This window comes from Ambystoma mexicanum, chromosome 2p (genome assembly GCF_040938575.1).
Source record: "Ambystoma mexicanum isolate Mex_15411 chromosome 2p, UKY_AmexF1_1, whole genome shotgun sequence".
NCBI classification, from domain to species: domain Eukaryota; kingdom Metazoa; phylum Chordata; class Amphibia; order Caudata; family Ambystomatidae; genus Ambystoma; species Ambystoma mexicanum.
The window spans coordinates 1,383,330,131-1,383,348,233 of NC_090923.1; positions in this window are offsets into that span (position 1 = coordinate 1,383,330,131).

Consider the following 18,103-nt stretch of genomic DNA (forward strand, 5'->3'; position numbering starts at 1 on the left):
TTTGCTTGCACCATCCATAGGAATGTTTTACTGATCCCCATGTGTTTTAATGTGTGGAATAGCTGGGACCATTCTACTCTATCAAATGTTTTTTCTGCATCCAACAATACTAGTATTGACGGGTCTTGTGTGATCCCCATTTTTTCAATTAGGTGGTATATTCTGCGGGTGTTGTCAAATGTTTGCCTTGATGGAATAAAGCCTGATTGGTCTTGTCCTATTAGTTTCAGTAATAGATGAGTTAACCTAGTTGCTAATATTTTACTATATAGTTTTGCGTCTAGGTTATCAATGCTATTGGGCGGTATGATCCTGGTAGAATTGGGTCTTTCCCCGATTTTGTGGAACACTATTAATTTTGCTTCATTCATTGAGGGCATGATTGCCCCCTTTATTTTAAATGTGTTGAACAGATTCATAAGGATTGGGTTCAGTATGTCCCTAAACTTCTTATAGAAGCTTGCCAGGTACCCATCTGGTACCAGAGCATTGTTATTAGGCAAATTCTCTCTAAGTATTCCTGTTGTTCAATGTCCGATAGGTTATCTGTTTTATATAGCGTCTATTATTATTCTCTAAATATTTCCCCCATTTCCTCATTTGTCGTCCTGTCCCGGCCTGGTCTATTTCTGAGTTTAATGATTGTTCAGAATCCCTTCTTTTCTTTTAATTGTTCAGGTTTTTTAGTATCTCCCCTGTATATCCCTTAACTTCCCTTCCTATTCTTTTTCCCACTGCCGTCTCCGTATATCCCTCCCTAACTTCAGCGCTATAAGAAGCCGGCCGACCGGGAGGCGAAGCTGGGCCCGCCACAAAGGCCTGCGATGAAGGCTCCTGTCCACCCATGGAAAACCTTGCAGCCCTCTGCGTGTCCCATGCACTCTGGCACATTCAAGGTAAGAACCCCTGTGAGCTCGCAAAAGGCACCACCTTCGTTTTTCTACCCCTGTATTCCACGGCACCACCACTAAGCGCTCTAGCAGTGAACCCCCCCCCCCTTTAGCCTGCAAGTGCGCCATCTGGGGCAAATCTTCTGCCATCCAACCCCACTTCCAACCGCGAATGCACAAGACTATGAGCACGAGGAAAGATAAACCTGATCATCAGCTGTTGCCACGAAGTCCGACCAACAATTGGGCCACCGCCGCCCACACAGACCTTTATAACATTGGCACCTCATAACCCAGAAATATGCCCAGAGCGTCCCGACCCTCACCTACGGACTCCCTCTGCATCAATATCTGCCCACCCGCAGCTCACGCCATAACCTGTCATCTAACAGCCCTTAGTACGGTCGACCGACCTTTACCACTTATAGCACCCCGTAACCAGAATGCCTGCATCTCTGCTGTGAACCAAGATGCTATTACTGACCATAATCTGAACGCAATTACTGATGTTATTTCCGAACGCAATCATTATGCTAACAATGCTAGTTTTAGTGAACGCAATCATGCTAGTATTGCTGACCGCAATCATGCTAGTATTACTGAACGCAACCATGGTAGTAATACTGAACGCAATTATTGTATTAACCATTCTGTTGCTACTGAACGCAATCGCCATGTTAACCATTCCTGCTTCTCTTATGCCATTGTCGGTCGCAACACGCAAAGGATTCCCCATGTCTACCCACAGCCTGCAATCTCGACTCCCACATCAGCAACACCACTGAGGCTAACCCCCCCCCCAAAAAAACACAGCACCCAAAAACACCACCATGGCTATCACGATACACTAGCCTGCGACCTTGCCTTCCTTCGCAGTCACTACTCCCTAGCCACCTGTATGCTACCTCTCCCACGTGCCACCCCCGATCAGTTACCCTTAAGGCACAGGATGCCCACCAACCCTACTGGCGTCAGTCCCCCTCATAACCACGTGACTCACCAGCATAACCCGTAACAGCCTGAAGACACCTCCATGCCCCCCACTTACCACCCTTGATCTGGAGTGGCACCCAGACACTCACCTGCCAACCCACCCCCCCACCACAGTCCCACATAAGTGTCTCGAGGCACACAGCCCCAAACCCAGATACCCAGCTCAGGTCCAAACCCAAACCCCCACCCACAATCTGCCCAGCCCCCCACCGTCCCCGCCAAATAGCACCCAAGCACACCCCTTCCAACTCATCCACGAACACCACAGTCGCCTGCTTAGGCACTACCAAGCTCCTACGCCTCCGATCACGCACCTAACCACCCCACCATCAACACAGCTGCACCTCCTCTACATCACCTATACCGCCACCCGCCAAAGCCCTCTGCCCCCAAACCCCACGAAGCCCCTAGCCTGTGCCCTCATCAATGCTCACTATTTGTGCCCATGCCACTGATATCCATGACCAACTACTACTCCACGACCTTGACCTGCTCGCCGTCACAGTGACATGGCAACATGAAGCAGCTGGACCCAACCTATCGCTTGCCACCCCCTCCTGCCCAAATACACCATCCTCCGCTCTGACAGGCCGGTCAACCACAGCGGTGGAGTCGCCATCATCTCCAAAACCTCCCTCCCCATCAGATCCCTTCCCCTCCCAACCCCTCTCCCCGGGTACAAATCTTACTCACTAAGATCAATCCCAGCCCTCAAAGTACTACTAACGTCCTGCTCATCTACTGTCAGCCCAACAGCTCTGGCACACCCACACTCTGACATACCTGACCTCATCGCCCCACTCCTGAAACCCAATACAAAATTCCTACTTCTAGGTGACTTCAATCTCGGATTCACAGACCCATTCGATCACCTGGCCTCCACACTCGCCTCAACCCTCCAAGAGATGAACTTCATGCAAGGCATCCAAGCCCCCACTCACATCAAATTCTGCACACTCGACTGGATTCTATCGCTCAACACCCCCACCAAAATCCTAGCCATCAACCCTGTGCTCTGGACAGTCCACTCCCTGTTTCTATTCGCCCTAGATCTCAAAGTCACCACCAAAAAACTGCCGCTCACCCTCCAACCGATCACAGCTAGGCACACAAAAAACTCACAAAGGAACTTCTAGAACTCCTGACCTCCCTCGATACATGCCCTGACAACAACAGCCATGAGGCCATCCTCTCAGCATATAACACCACCTTGAGCCACACCCTGGATCTCCACGCCCCTCTCAAAACAACCACTCGGAAAAAAAAGATCACACAACTGGTTTACCGAAGAACTAGCTAATCTCTGCAAAGCCAAGTGCGCTAACACATCCGGTGAAAAAAACCCTCTCCCACCAACAAAGATGCCTTCAGCATCTGCGCCGCCTACTACAAACTGGCCATCATCAACACCAAAGCCAACATCTACAACACCCGAATCACAGAAGCCTGCTCCAACACCAAAGAGTTATCCAAAATTCTCAAAGAACTGGAAACCCCGGTCCCACCCCTCTCAACCTTTCCCAGGGACAAAGCCTAATGCACCCTGGTACAATCCACCCTAGCCAACAAAATCCAGAACCTCAGAGATAAAACCATCCTTAAAAAAAAAATCACAGATCCCTCAAGTTGAACCTGGCGGTTTATAGTCATAATGTCGACAACAAAAATGTCGACAGTCAAAAAGTCGAAAAAGAAATGTCGAAAAAAAAAATGTCGACTTTTTTTTTCAATGCATTTTTTTTCTCGAAATGGGGGGGTTCCCCCCCAGCCCCCTCCTTTTTTATTTTTCCCTTTTTTTTAGTCCCGAACCCCTAAAATAAATATATAATTTAAAAAAACGAAAGTCGACATTTTTTTTTCCGACATTTTTTTGTCGACATTTTTGTCTGTCGACATTTTTTTTTCGACATTATGACTGACAACCGAACCTGGCTACCCTACATCCTCCCTCACCACATCTACCATTCCCCCCCTTGCTATTCACCCCAGCAGAAATGTGCGCCATCATCCAACACCTCAAAGCCTCCAACTGCACTGCCCTCCTTTGCCCCGCACACCTCATCAAACTCTGTGTTGAGCCCCTGGCCCCAACCATCGCCAAATGCATCAATGCCTCCTTCAGCACCTGCACCATACCCAGCTCCATCAAAGAAGCTTGGGTCAAATCCCTGCTGAAAAAACCCTAACTCGATCGCACTCTACCCACCAACTACCGCCCCATCACCACAGTCCCTTTCCTCCTGAAAATTCTGGACCGCACTGTCCATCTACAACCCCAACCCAAACCCACCTTGAGACCCACTCCCTATTCGGCCGACGCAAATCTGGCTTTAGACCCAGACATAGCACGGAATCCACCCTCCTCGACCTCAAGATACAACTTCATCACATTCGCGACAAGGGAGACCTTGCCATTCTCATGCTACTCGACTCTTACCAGCATTCGATCTCATAGACCACGATATCATGTGCCACCGCCTCACCACCTCCTTCAACTTCTCCCAAGAAGCGGCCAAATGGGTCAAATCCTTCCTGAGCGACCAAACCTCTAGGGTCTCTCCCACACTCTAACACATACACCAAAGACCTGTTTGATTGTCTCGACAACCTCAATATCTCCTACACGAATTTTGCGGATGACACTCCGATCCTCCTCAAACTCTCTGGCTCTTACAAGCTTGACTGTGCAAACATCAACCCCATCTACAACATCATACAGCCCTGAATGGCTAACCACCACCTCTGCCTAAATTATGATTAAACTGAGCTACTCATTGTTGGCTCCCCCCACCATCTGAAACATCTTGACTCTTCTTACTCCTCCATCATCATCGACAGGAACAGTATCCCCGTCTCTCCCCATGTCAAAACACTAGGAGTCTACCTAGATGCTGAACTCAACCTAAACAAACAAGCGAAGGCCATGGCCTCCTCCGCAGCATATTCTACTAAACTCCTTAATCTCTCGAGAAAATGTCTCACCCCTAGCAACTGCATCACTCTAGCCAGAGCAACCATCAGCAGCAAACTTGACTACTGCAATGCCATCCAAGCAGGGACATCCACCAAAAATCTTAGTAAATTACAACTCACAGAGAACGACGCACTTAGAGCAGTTTGGGGCCTCAAAAGCTCACAGCACATCTCCCAAATCAGACACGAAGCCCATTGGCTTACCATCAAATCACGCATTGAATTAAAAATACTATCCACCACTCACCGCTGCCTCTACAACAAAGCCCACCCCCATCTCACCCACAGCATCTCAAAAGTACCCAACTTGCGAACCCTACGCTCAACCTCCTCTATCTCACCACCACTAGATTCACCAGAAAACGAATAGGGGGCTACTGCTTAACCGTCATCGCTCCCTCATTATGGAACACGATCCCTCCCTAAATCAGGAATGAACCATCCTACCTTTAGTTCCGCAAACAAGTCAAAACTGCTCTATTTAACAAATATGCACGAGTCCCTCTGAAACCACTGTGAACGGAAGCCTTGTGATGTCATTACTTATGCTTTACTATGTATGTAATCTAGCACCGTGATACCTCCGGGTCGTGGGTGCGTATAACAAATGAAATAAATAAGATGTCCCTGTGTTACTGCTTTAAAGCGTCCCATACCATTTCTTGCAAAGTGTCCTTGGTCGCATTATCGCTGAAATATTGCCCCATCTTTTCCCTGATGGTTTCAACCTGTACCGGTCGTTGTAATAAGTCTGTGGGGAACTTGTAGTTCCATAACGCTCCCGTCCCGTCTCCCACCTTAATACGCATCCATCTGATAGGGTGATGTTTCCCAGCTCTTTCTTCCTTTCCCCAGGAGCCCTATGGATGTCCAGATATAGTCTATTCGTGACATTGTGGTGTATACATGCAAGTAGTGGGTTGGTAGCCCTGTTCATCCCCTCTTATTGCCCTCCAGATATCTTTGAGAGCCAGTATATCCACATTCTACTGTAATGCTTTGGATGGGGCTTGTGCTCCTTGAACTTGCTTCCCGACCGGGAACCCACGCCATGTTAAAGTCTCCTGCTAGGATGATTTCTCCTTTTGCGAAGTTCTCTAGTTTCGCCATCGCATTCCTCAGGAAGCCGTCCTGTCCCACATTTGGGGCGTATATCGATGCCAAAGTGATCGTTTGGCCTCCAATGGATGTATTTAGGAATATATACCTTCCTTCCATATCCGACATGGGGTCTTTCAATAATGCTCCAACCCTATCGTGCAATGTAATCAGTACCCCTGCTTTCTTTTCTCTCGCATTTGCTTGATATATTTTTGCATACCCTTTAATGTTGAGTTTCCACTTGTCTAATTTGTGTATATGCGATTCTTGATGCATGTGAATGTCTACCTGTTCTCCCCTCAAATATTGCTCCACTTTTATTTATTTTCAATGGGGTGTTTAGTCATCTTGCATTGAATGTTAGTACCTTAAGATCATTCATCTTGGTGTCTGTTTTTTCTGTCCTCCCTGCCTCTTGGGTCCATACTTCTTCGACTCTGGCTCCACCCCACCTTCCCAGCTGTTAACATGAACTCCCAACTTGACCACCCTCCCTCCCTTCCCCTGAAGAGGGCCCAGGTACCTATGTTCGCTCGGACAAAGTGTCCACCGCGCCTGGCCCTCTTACCATCCCAGGGATAGCATTACTAAGCCCCACCGAGAACTCCAAAAGCGCCCTCCCTTCCCAGGCCCTTGGGCTGTAATCTTATGTTACGTGATATCGCCTTACACCCTTCTCTGGGCTATGTTTATGGTCAGGGCTTATCCTGTTCTAGGTCACCTCCCCTCCGATCATTTTGATCTCCGCCTCCTTTACTCTTTTTCATCTTTCAATTCTTGCTTCCGTCTTTTTTTGGCATCGTTTTCCATTCCCATGGTTTCCTGCTTCTTTCCTTAGCCCTACCTTGTTCTCCATTATTCTCTCCATGTTCTCCTTGTAGGTTCAATATTTGTTCACCCTCCTCACAGGTCGCGATCCTGTGTTGCCATCCTTCCCCTGTGAAGAATAGACCAAAGGGCAATGTCCACTTATGCCTTATTTGTTTTAACGACATGAACTTAACCACAGGAGCCATCTGCCTTATTTTTCTGAGCGTGGATTGTCCCAGATCTTGATACAGTTGCACCCCTCATCCGTTTATTCACATTTGCCCTGCTTGTCTCAAGATTAGCTCCTTCTGGCCGTATGATGTAACTGCCACTAATACATCTCTTGGACGTGTGCCCGGCTCACCTCTTCGCAGGCCCACTCAATGTATTCTGTCCACCTGGATTATTTCTTCCTTGTCCATTGCTAAGATTTCTGCAAATAGTTGTTGGGCTGCATCTTTCAGCTCCTTGTCGTCCATCATTTCTGAGAGGTTTTTTATTTGAATATTCAATCACCTTGGGCAGTTTTCCAAGTCTTCACATTGGATCTCTAAGTTCTGTGTTAAACATGCTAATTGCTCCAGTGTTTCTTTGCTTTTTTCGTGTCCTCTTCCATGTTTTGGACTGCTTTCTCCAGTGTGTCTGTTCTTTCTTCTAATTTTGCTACGTCGACTTTAAATTATTGTATTGATTGCTTCATTTCTTCTTTAATTTTTTCAAATTTTGACTGGAAGGAGCCCATGAATTGACTTTGAAACTCCTTGAACCAGCTTTGCATATCTTCTTTGCAAGCCATGGCTCCCTCTTCTCTGCCCTTTGGTGCGAGTGGGTCCTGGCTTGTTTCCCCCTCTACTGTGGTGCGTTGTGATCCCCCGAACTCCAGTGTTGCTTAATGCTTGCTTCGTGCTTACCGAAGGGTGTCTGTTGGGTTGGTGGCGCTGTTTTCCCCCTTGTCTTGGACATGTAGGCGTTGGTGTAGGCGTTGTTGTGGTACATTTTATTGTTCACCACTCCCTTGTTGCAGTCCCCGCTGAGATTCCTTTCTCTGTCTAGTTATTTTCCTTTTTCCCTGCCCCCTTCTGAGTTAGCGTGCAATATTTCTGGGAAAGTTTTGATTTTATAAGTGGAGGGGGGGGGGTCTCCTTCGTCCACTTGTTCCGTGTCTTTGGTTTCCTTATTTTGTCACGTTGAAGTGGGCGCGTTCTCCCTGAAGGGGCCTACGCAACCCAAAGTAGCCGATGTAGCCTGTCCTGTTCTTCCCCTTCTCCTGTTGTTTTTGTGCCCCGGAGAGGATCTCTGTATGTGTCCACACACTAGTGTCTACCCCAGAATGCCTGGAGTTTCTCCTGGGAGTCCACTCCTCTGTGTTGGAGTCGTTATGGCCCTCTATTTCAAGGAGTTCCCCCCTTCTCACCTGAGTCCGATCTTTGCTGGATTTCTTGGTTGATGCCTTCTTGCGGACGGATCAGGTCTTGAATAAGGCTGCACAAGTCTCTTCCGACTCCAGCGTGCGTTCAAAGTTCCGGGATGCAACGATCCAGGAATCCGGGAAATTAAGAAAGTGCACTATTCAGCACACGAGTCCAGGAAGTAAGAAAGAAAGGAGAGGGACTAGGAATGGAGTTAGTAGGGACAGAATCAGGGAAGCTGCGAGCTATGGAGCACACGTCTGGTCGCTACTTCGCAATAGCATTGAGACGCGCGGAGCCGCGGGGGGCATGGTCTATTAATAGAACACGCTACGTCCAACGTGCAGAGCGAGTAAGGTGTTTCACGCTTGCCGGCCATGTTGGGACTACCAGGGAGTGCAAGCCCCGTTGAGACAAGGACCAGGAAGTCCAAAAGGGGCGCGTTCTGTAGGTCATGACACTCTATCCTGTTTGAATCCCTATAGCGGGAGCAGTCTATGCCGCGCCAGGGCAGGGGGTGCCTCTCACCTCTGTGTTCCCTGGGGGGGGGGGGGGGGGTTCTTTGTTTTCTCTCCACCAGCCCCCACCTTGGCTTTGGTCCTGGCACTGAGTGTTCTGTCTGCTCCTTGCCTGCAGCAGTCCTCTCGCCCCTCTCACCGCACGGCACCGCCGTCTCCTCTTAGTCCCTTTGCGAGGCATCCACGTTTCCAGTCCGCTGCACCGCGCTGGGGGTGCCTTCTCCTCTGTGTTGCTTCAATGGGACTCTGCCTCTCATTCAGCGGTCCTTCCAATGAAAGCGTACCGTAATCGCGGGGTGCTCCGGCTGTACTTCGCTACGGCGGGCTGCCTCTCCCTAACTCTACACAGTTCTTCTTCACCTTGCTGGTTGGTGGCTCGAGTGTTTGATTCCTGACTTGCCTTGTCTCCGTTGCACACTGGAGGGAGCTAATCCCAACCTTTTTCCGTCCTCATGTTGCTTTTTAGCTGCTCTTTTGTTGCGGCTCGGTGGGGAGAGACGATAACTCAAGTCTTCCTAAGCCGGCCACTATCTTGCAATCATCAATCAAGAACATTTTGATGGCAAACTCGACTAATCAATTTTTGAAAATTCATTTATGCCTTGGCATAGGATTTCTTCAAGGTGGCATTTGCTTCATATCAACAGGATCCCTCACTGTCGCCTCTTCCGCTGCATAGAGGAACGAACCACCAAGCTGGCCAAAATGGAATCAATCTTCACCACCTCAGGCAACAAGACTTCCCCCTCTCTCAAAGGGTACAGCTTGGACATAAACCTGCGCATGAAAATGTGCCCCGGGTCATGGCATCCTGACAAAGCCTTGAGCTTGATGAGAGGAATCAGCAGCAACCCCATATCTGGTAATTTCTTAATTTGATGGACTCTAGGGACCCCCGTCCCAGAAAACTCTGGAGATGGGAACCCCATGAATTCTGCAATTTGCACCCACACTTTCCCTAGCGCCTCCTTCTCCAGATATTTACCTCTAGGGTCTCCCTTTTCACACACACTCTTGATCTGTCCCACACTCTCGCCAAAACCTTCCCAGAATAATCCAGCGGGCAATGCGACAGTTTATGCCGGACCCCTCTCCTCTCTGGCGCTACCTCCACCTCCCTCGCCTCAAGCACACCTCCCTCTGCAAGCAATGCCCACCTACCACCATCTCCCTCACACCAATCACCCCCAATTGGCCCTTCCATTCACTGAGCGTTGCGCATCTTGCCCTTTCCAAAACCATTGCCTTTATCCACTTCCCCGCTGATCCCCCTACCCTCTTGCACACTCCCTCAGCACCCAAAACGTAAAGTAGACGACGACCCTTGCCCTCAACTTTGCATGCTTCTCCTGCTCTACGCCTCTCTAGCCACCTCCCATCTCCTACCCCCACTACCACATCCACGCTACCCCCACTACCACATCCACGCTACCACCCCTCCCTGCCACCCCCTCCTTATAGACGGCATCCCTTCTCTCTCCTTCAACCCCCTTCCTCTCCCCTTTCCCAGCCCCTGGGCACCATCCCATAACAACACCTAACCAGACACCTCTGCACTATGCACCACCTCTCACCACCCTGCCTCTACCCTCTGAGCTGTTTGTGACCTCCTGAATCTCCCATCTCACGCCTCTTCGGAGTCACAAACCTGTGACCGCCTGCCCTCTATTTCAAGTTCCTAGCCACCTGCGGTCCTCTACCCACCAACTACAGTATGGCCAATCAGACTGTTAGGAAAGATTTCATTTTGTATGTAATTTTCCCTCCAGTTGAACACCCCCAAACGTTTGGCTGCCGTTTAAACATCTTAGTCTGACTTTGCCAGAGGAGCGCAGCCTTCTGCTGCACTCCTCTGGGCTTTCACTTTTTATGGGGAAACTGACATGCCTTTAAGACAGTCAGTACTGGGAGACTTTGTTTCCCTTAATCCTTTTCCAATGTTGCAACTTTTCTGCAACATGTAACAAGTGCACAATGTACCTTAGAGTATAGTGCACTTGGGTCTCCTAGTCAATTACAAAGACCCTAGATACTCTCGTAGGACCTTTTTGGAGATGTGCAGATGTGTCATGGACAGGGCTGGTGGCAGCTTATCTTTTCATGTAATTTTACCCCTTTCCTGCCATTTAAACCGCGTTGGGCACCAATAGGTGGCCTGGCTACAAAATGGACATGCAATGAGGTTCTTTGTCCTGTTCCATGGCCATCTTGCCTCTTTGCCTTCCCCAGGTCGAGCCGACCCGGGTCAGTCCTTATTTGGACATGCAGTTTGCCACGAAACGCCAAGCTTTCGCAGGCTTCTGCATGCTTTGTGTGTGCCCCTCCAGGATGTGGGCTGGGCTGTCTGTCCCCAATACACATCCTGGATGCCAGAGAGTCTGCAGTGCTGTGAATGACTGGGACCACCGTGGTCCATGATTGGTCCACGTATGGAGTGTGTGTTTGTGAGCAGATCTCCCATTGTGTCCTCTCTGTTTTGGCGCGAAGGGAACTTTGGATAAGAGGAGGCTGAAAACACCCATACCATGTCGATCTCTGGAGTTCTCACTGAACGAAGGATAGGACCCAAGTATCCTGAAACTAAGAAGCCGAGTCGAGGAACCGCTGGAAGGTTTGGCACCCTGAGCCTGATGTCGTCCCATGGGACCCCTCTGCATCTTGTCATCCTAGAAGGTCTGCAAAGACGCTTCGACCCATTAGAATAGTGGGACCAACTATTGCCAAACAAACCCTGCAAGTAAGCCTTCTCGGAAGTGTTCCTGGGCCAACCAGTGGGCTGACCAGCTTACTCGAGACCTTTGCTCCGTCTCTGCAGTTGTTTCGAGGAGGCCTTCGAAACTTGGTATACTGCTAGCTCTGTGTCCCCGGCACCCTCGCACTGAATTTTGAACACTTGGCATTCCCAGGTCTGAAGTGAGAAGAGTGCGCCAGGACCGGAGTAAACACAGTTACCGTGTTGCCCAGCCGCGGCAACGATCTTTGCAGGTGCACTGCATTTGTGACCCTCTTGCCCCTGAAGCCTGCTGCAGTGTAACGGTCCTGATCCATCCACCAGAAGCTGAGAAATCACCACTGTCCCGTTTGGGAATCCTCACTGTATCTCCGGAACTGAAAGCCACAGAGCTGTCATATTGCCGCAGTAGAACCCGCAACCGAAGTGGACTTGACTGGCAAAGTTTGGTCCGGAGTGCGCCTGGAGCCAGTGAGTAACCCTAACCTTGACTAGTGGCCCCTGGCGCCTCCATCCATTATTATGCACGAGTGGCCCCTGGGGGTCCCTCTCCTTTCCACTGCTAGTGCGAACTAGCAAACTATTCCCGAACCTTGGAAACACCTCTGCCATCAAGTGGAGGCCCTCCTCGAATAGTGGGAATCTATTCTTCATCGCCTCACCCACCTTCCTGAGCTGCTAGAGACCCCGTTTGGCCCATTGGAACAACCATGTGCGCCTGCACTACATGTACTATTGAGCATAAGGCTCCTCTCTTCTTAGGGTTTGGACTGGCTCTTAGTTAGGTGTGGGTTTGATGTTGAAGGGACTAAAAAGACTATCTGCACCGCCTATTTTCCTTCCCCTCTAGGTTGTGAATATATGTCATGCCTTTAACCCTTTTTCCCCCAATGGTTTTATATTGATTGTGTTGGTTTAGTAGGATTGCTGTGATTCTTTTACTGTGTGTTGAGTTACAAAGGCCTTCTAATAAATGTGTTTATATTTTTGATATATACACCTGTCTGCGAGTAATTTGTAAGTGTCCTTGCTCTGTGTGCTCATTGAGATCTTTCAGTCATCCTCACCCCTCCTGAGACTTGGTCTTGACCGCCTGCCATAGCTACCTTGATTGGTCTGGCTTGTCCAGAGGTTACCCTGTTCCAAGAAACTAGGCTGGCCTTCTTAACCTCTGCCCACCAGGTAAGAGTTCAGAAATCTATCTTAACACTGACCACCTCCATCCGTCCCTTTATACTGCCCTTCCCAATCGACTGTCTCCTGCCCACCATCACCAACCTTCTGACAACCACGACCATCCCAGCCCGGCAAACCCAGGACACCCAGGTAAACATTGCCCCCTCTACCACTGACAAAGCCACCTGCGTCGTCTTCAATGCCCGCTCTTAAGACAAGAACAAACACAGCATCTTTGATCTCCTAACCTCCGAGAACCCTGATCTTATCTTCATCACTGAAACCTGGTTCTCGGATGACCTCAAGCCTATCGCTCACAAAACATTCCCAACCTGACTGCTCACTCATCAACCACCACAGACCTTCCAGAGGAGGCGGATTAGACATCCTGCACGAATCTCACATATCTCTCACCTCCACACAACCCAGCACAGCTAATTGCGAATCCCTCCTAGTCAAACTCTCTCTCTTGCCTACTCTCTCACACAGCTTCCTACTCGTCTACAGGCCCCCAGGCTATGAGAAATACTTCACCAACAGTCTATGCGACTCATTAGCAGCCTTTCTAGTTAACCACCCGGCACTCACCTTACTGGGAGACTTTAAATCTGGTTCGGCCTCCCCAACAACTCCAGGACTCTACCACTGGTTGACTGCCTAGAGGCACTCAACCTCACCCAGCATATCAGACGATCAACACATACTGCTGGCCAAACCCGTGACAATTTTCAGCTCTTTCGACCTCATCTCCACTTCCACCCCCTCATGTGGACTGACCATTCTGCCATACCTTTCTCCATCCTCACACCACTGCCATCTCCCAAGCTAGCCTTTACCCCCATTTCTCGGTTCAAGTGCTGGAACAAGGTCAAGGTACTACTGGACCTGGCCGAGGCACTAAGTGGCCTCCCATCACTCCCGACAACAGATAGACCCTTACCAATAGAGCTCTTCGACTCCTGGATAAACGACTCCCTCATTCCCCAAATCCCCTCCAAGTTCGCTCTGACCCGCAAAAGACCAACCCCTAAATGGTTCACCCCCCTCCTGAAGACTCACTCACCCACCACCAGAGCGGACGAATGTGTAAGAGCGGATGAGTACATAAGAGCGAATGAATGCGTAGAGCGGATGGGTGCGCAGAGCAGACATGGTGTGCAGAGCGGACGAGTACGCAAGAAAAGAAGTGTGCGCAAGAATGGACTAGTGCGTAGAACGGACTAATGTGTAGAGCGGGCGAGTGCGTAGAGCGGGCGAGTGCGTAGAGCGGGCGAGGGCGTACAGCGGGTGAAGTATGTGGATGGAACGGGGACGTATGGGGATGGAAAGGGGGACGTATGGGGATGGAAAGGGGGACGTATGGGGATGGAACGGGTGTAATATGTGGAAGGTACGTGTGAGACATGTGGATGGGATGCATAAAACAACTTAGAATTAACGGAAATGATCGGAGTACATTGAACAGATCCGAGTGCGCGGCACAGACTGGAGTGCGCGGAACAGACCGGAGTGCGCGGAACAGACCGGAGTGCATAGAAGTGCAGGATATACATAGAACGGGTTGGAGTGCATGTAACGTTTGAAAGAGCATGTAAACCATCATATCACATCACCATGCTTACTCTCTTCCTTACACCACCATTCAACTAGAACACAGAGATACTATGACACCATTCGATATAGCTGTTCTCATACTAACATCTGCCTCATACCCATCACTGTAACTAAACACTGCTGGTTTCACACCCTCCAGCCAGCCGTTCTCCTCAGGCCTAACGCAGCCAGAAACGGTCTGGATAAAACCTACCAGAACGAACACATACTCTTGATCTCTCGACCACCACACCTACCGCTATGAAGCAGCTACTACACGAATATCACACCAGCTGCACAACTATCCGGTGCTCACACGCACCTTTGACTCTCTCTACTGACTTGAACTTCGGTTCCCGAGGGCGTTCAACCTACCAGCACCATGAGACTATACCAATGGTACATAAGGCGCTATATAAATGCAAAGTAACATAACATAACACCACAGAAACTAAAAATCAGAGATCTGAAAGAACAAAAAGCATGTTATAATAAAAGGAGAGGCAGCAAAGAGCTCCACAGGATCATCACTGAATTCCTGAACCCACCATGCACCCCAGCACCGACTGTCTCCTCACAATTGCTCGGAACACTTCGGCAAAACAGCCCTAGACAGGACAGCCACCCTATACTCCAAACTCTCCCTCTTGTACACCTGCTCTACCAGACCCAACCTCCCTCCCCCCTGGAGAACCCTTCTTTCTGCTCTTTAAACCCTATCTCGAGCAAGGAGTTTGTGAAGCTACCATCAGTCAGCCGACCTTCTGGCTCACCCCTTGACCCTTGTCCCGCCTCTCTCCTCAAACAAATCGTCACTGCCACCTGTGCAGGAGAATTGGTGAGGTCCATTCTCTATGACTCCCTCAGCTCCAGCAACTTCCCAGATGCCTTCAAAACTGTGCATGTCAAACCTCTGCTTGAAAGAGAAAAAAAAGCATCCCTCCACCCTCTACTACCAATCAACTATAGGCCAATCTATAACACGAGATTCCTTGCAAAACTCATCGACTGCACTGCTTACTCACAGTTCAATGGCTTCCTGGAATCTAACAATCTCCTAGAGGTACGACGTCCTTTCATCGTGGGATGTTTTTTCCTGGGGGTTTTTACAGCGGATCATCTAACGTAAAAAATGTTTCTAATTTTTACGGGGGGGGGAGAGGTTAGAAAAATATATATATGAGGTGTGGGTGTTTGAGAATAGCAAAAACATTAAAGGGGATGGGGCTTGGGGCGGTGGAACCCCCCGAAAAGAAAAAAGAAGAAATTGGATGAGATTTTTTTCATTAAAAAATCTGCTGTAAAAATCCCCATGAAAAAACATCATGCGATTAAATGACATGGAACCCTCCTAGACCCCGTGCAATCAGGTTTCCGCCTGCGCCACGGAACAGAAACCACACTATCTCCATCTGGGATGACCTCAAAGTCACAACATACTCAGAAGGATGTGCATCTCTTATTCTTTGTGCATCTCTGCAGTGTTTAACACCATCAACCACATGATCCTCCTTGACAGAATGCTCTCCTTAGGAATCCGCGATTCAGCCTTTTCCTGGATCGCCTCATTCCTCTCTAATAGACAGCAAATCACCCATCTCCTCCCTTTTCTCCCTACTGCTCTCCCAGTAAACACTGGAGTACGCCAAGGTGCCTGCCTCTCTCCCATTCTCTTCAACATTTACATGACCGCCCTCCAAGGATCATCCGCTCACACAACCTCACTTGCTATAACAATGCGATGACACACAAATCATCCTAAAAATTCCTAAATCGACCACCTACCCCAGCTCTGACCTAGCAGCAGGTCTCTCAGACATTTACCGCTGGAGGATGACTAACCATCTCCTTCTGAACCCAGGCAAAATGGAGATCATGGTATGCAGAAAATCTGCTCTATTCCCCCAACTGATTCCCTGACCACCATCACTCTGCCTCTCCCCCCGCGACCACCAACAGTGTCAAAAAACTTGGCTGCACAATGAACTTGGACCTAACTCTGTCTCAACACATCAACAATACATTCAAAGCCTGCAATTTCCACCTTAGGCTCCTGAAGCGTATCTTCCCTTACCTTATCTACCCAAACAGACTGGCTGCAATTATGTCCATTGCAATGTCCAGGCTTGCCTATGAGAATTCCCTCTAACGGGGTGCATCGGCCTACCAGTTAAACTCCAAAGAGTACAAAACTCGGCTGTCAGACTGCTTGTCGCATTGGGAAGAAAGGACCACATCTCACCGGCTCTACGCACCCTACACTGGCTCCCAATTGGACACAGGGCCACCTTTGGGTTCCTATGTATTACCCATCAAGCGGTGCACAAAACAGGCCCCAAATTCCTACAAGTGAATATTACGCCTTACAACCCGACTCGCACCCTTTGGTCTAGCACTGCCCTCCTCCCAGTGGTCCCCACCTCCAATTCGGCCAGGATCGAAGGGTCAGCCTACTCAACCCTGGCGCCAACTCTGTGGAACGCACTGCCTCCCCGCATTAGACACAGCGAAGACTACATGGTCTTCCAGGAGGCACTCAAAACTTGGGTCTTCACCTAAAAACATGCAAGGGAATGCAGTGAACCACCCGACCTACCACCACGATCGACAATTGGCATGGCACCCCGCTGATTACGGACCCTGTCATAGACAAGCAAGCCCGACGATATAGAAGTCCACCACCTAGAGCCGTTGCCCAGACTTGAAACCCGAATCATAGTGCCATCTTTGTACCTGACAGAATGTATTCATCAGCTCATCCACATGCATTCCCTATGCCCTGAGGCCTAAAGCTATCTATCGCCACTAATCAGGGGCAACTTTGCTAGTCTCGTAACCCAAGCACCAATAACACTCATGAGCTTGATCGAGGCTATGCAATTATGCACTAAGTAATCAGACCAAGAAGGCACTTGCATGCTAACTCTATGAACCTAGAAATCCAAGAGCAGAACTAGATACCAGGGGGCCGCATAGCAATTAATCTGCTAATCAGACCTACCAGTGAATGTATATAGCAGAACTACCGACTGGTAATCTAACTAGAGATCCGAGCACTAATAGCACTTATGAACTTGATCATTGCCCTGCAAATATGCACTACGCTATGAATGCAGAAAATGCCCTTTCTTGCTAATCCTACACATCCGGAAATCCATGTGGATGATTATATAGCAAGGAGCGTTCTAGCACTTATTCATTGCTAATCCCACTGTCTGGAAATGTCCTAGTAGAGCTACCTATCCAGGATTCCATTCAGCAGAACGGCTGACCGAGGACGTCACTGGCACCTATACAGTAGTAACAACATGAGTTGTGGGACAGATCTGCCTGTCACCAGCTGTCAGTCTTCAACAAAACAATCTGACCCATCAAGAAACAAGGAGATATCTTTCCCTTGATAGGCACTGGAACCTGAATAGGAACAAGGTCTCCCTGGAAAACACACAGACACTCAAACACACCACTATGCCAAGTCTTGCCTCTGCATCAACAAACAATAGAATGCAGCTACACCACTCAAGATAATTTGGCCTATCTCCACACATACTTACACACCTCCACAGTCTTTAGAAAGCAGCTATACCCCTTGAAATCGGCCTAGCTGCACACATTACACCCTCAAGCATCAGCACCGCCAGAATGCAGATACCATAGTCCATCGATCTTGCTGCACACATTCTACTGATCTTACACAACCACTGCATCACACCTAGCACTAGTATACAGCTACACACCACCTTTTGCAGACTGGCTGCACACATACCGAGTGCACCCAAGCACGTTGTACTACACTACTTTCTCTACTGGCCTGGACTGCGGTACCCGAGGGCGTTCAACCCACAGCGCTTTGGAATCATATCAATGGTAAAAGATGCTACACAAATCCGAAATAACATAACTCCTCTG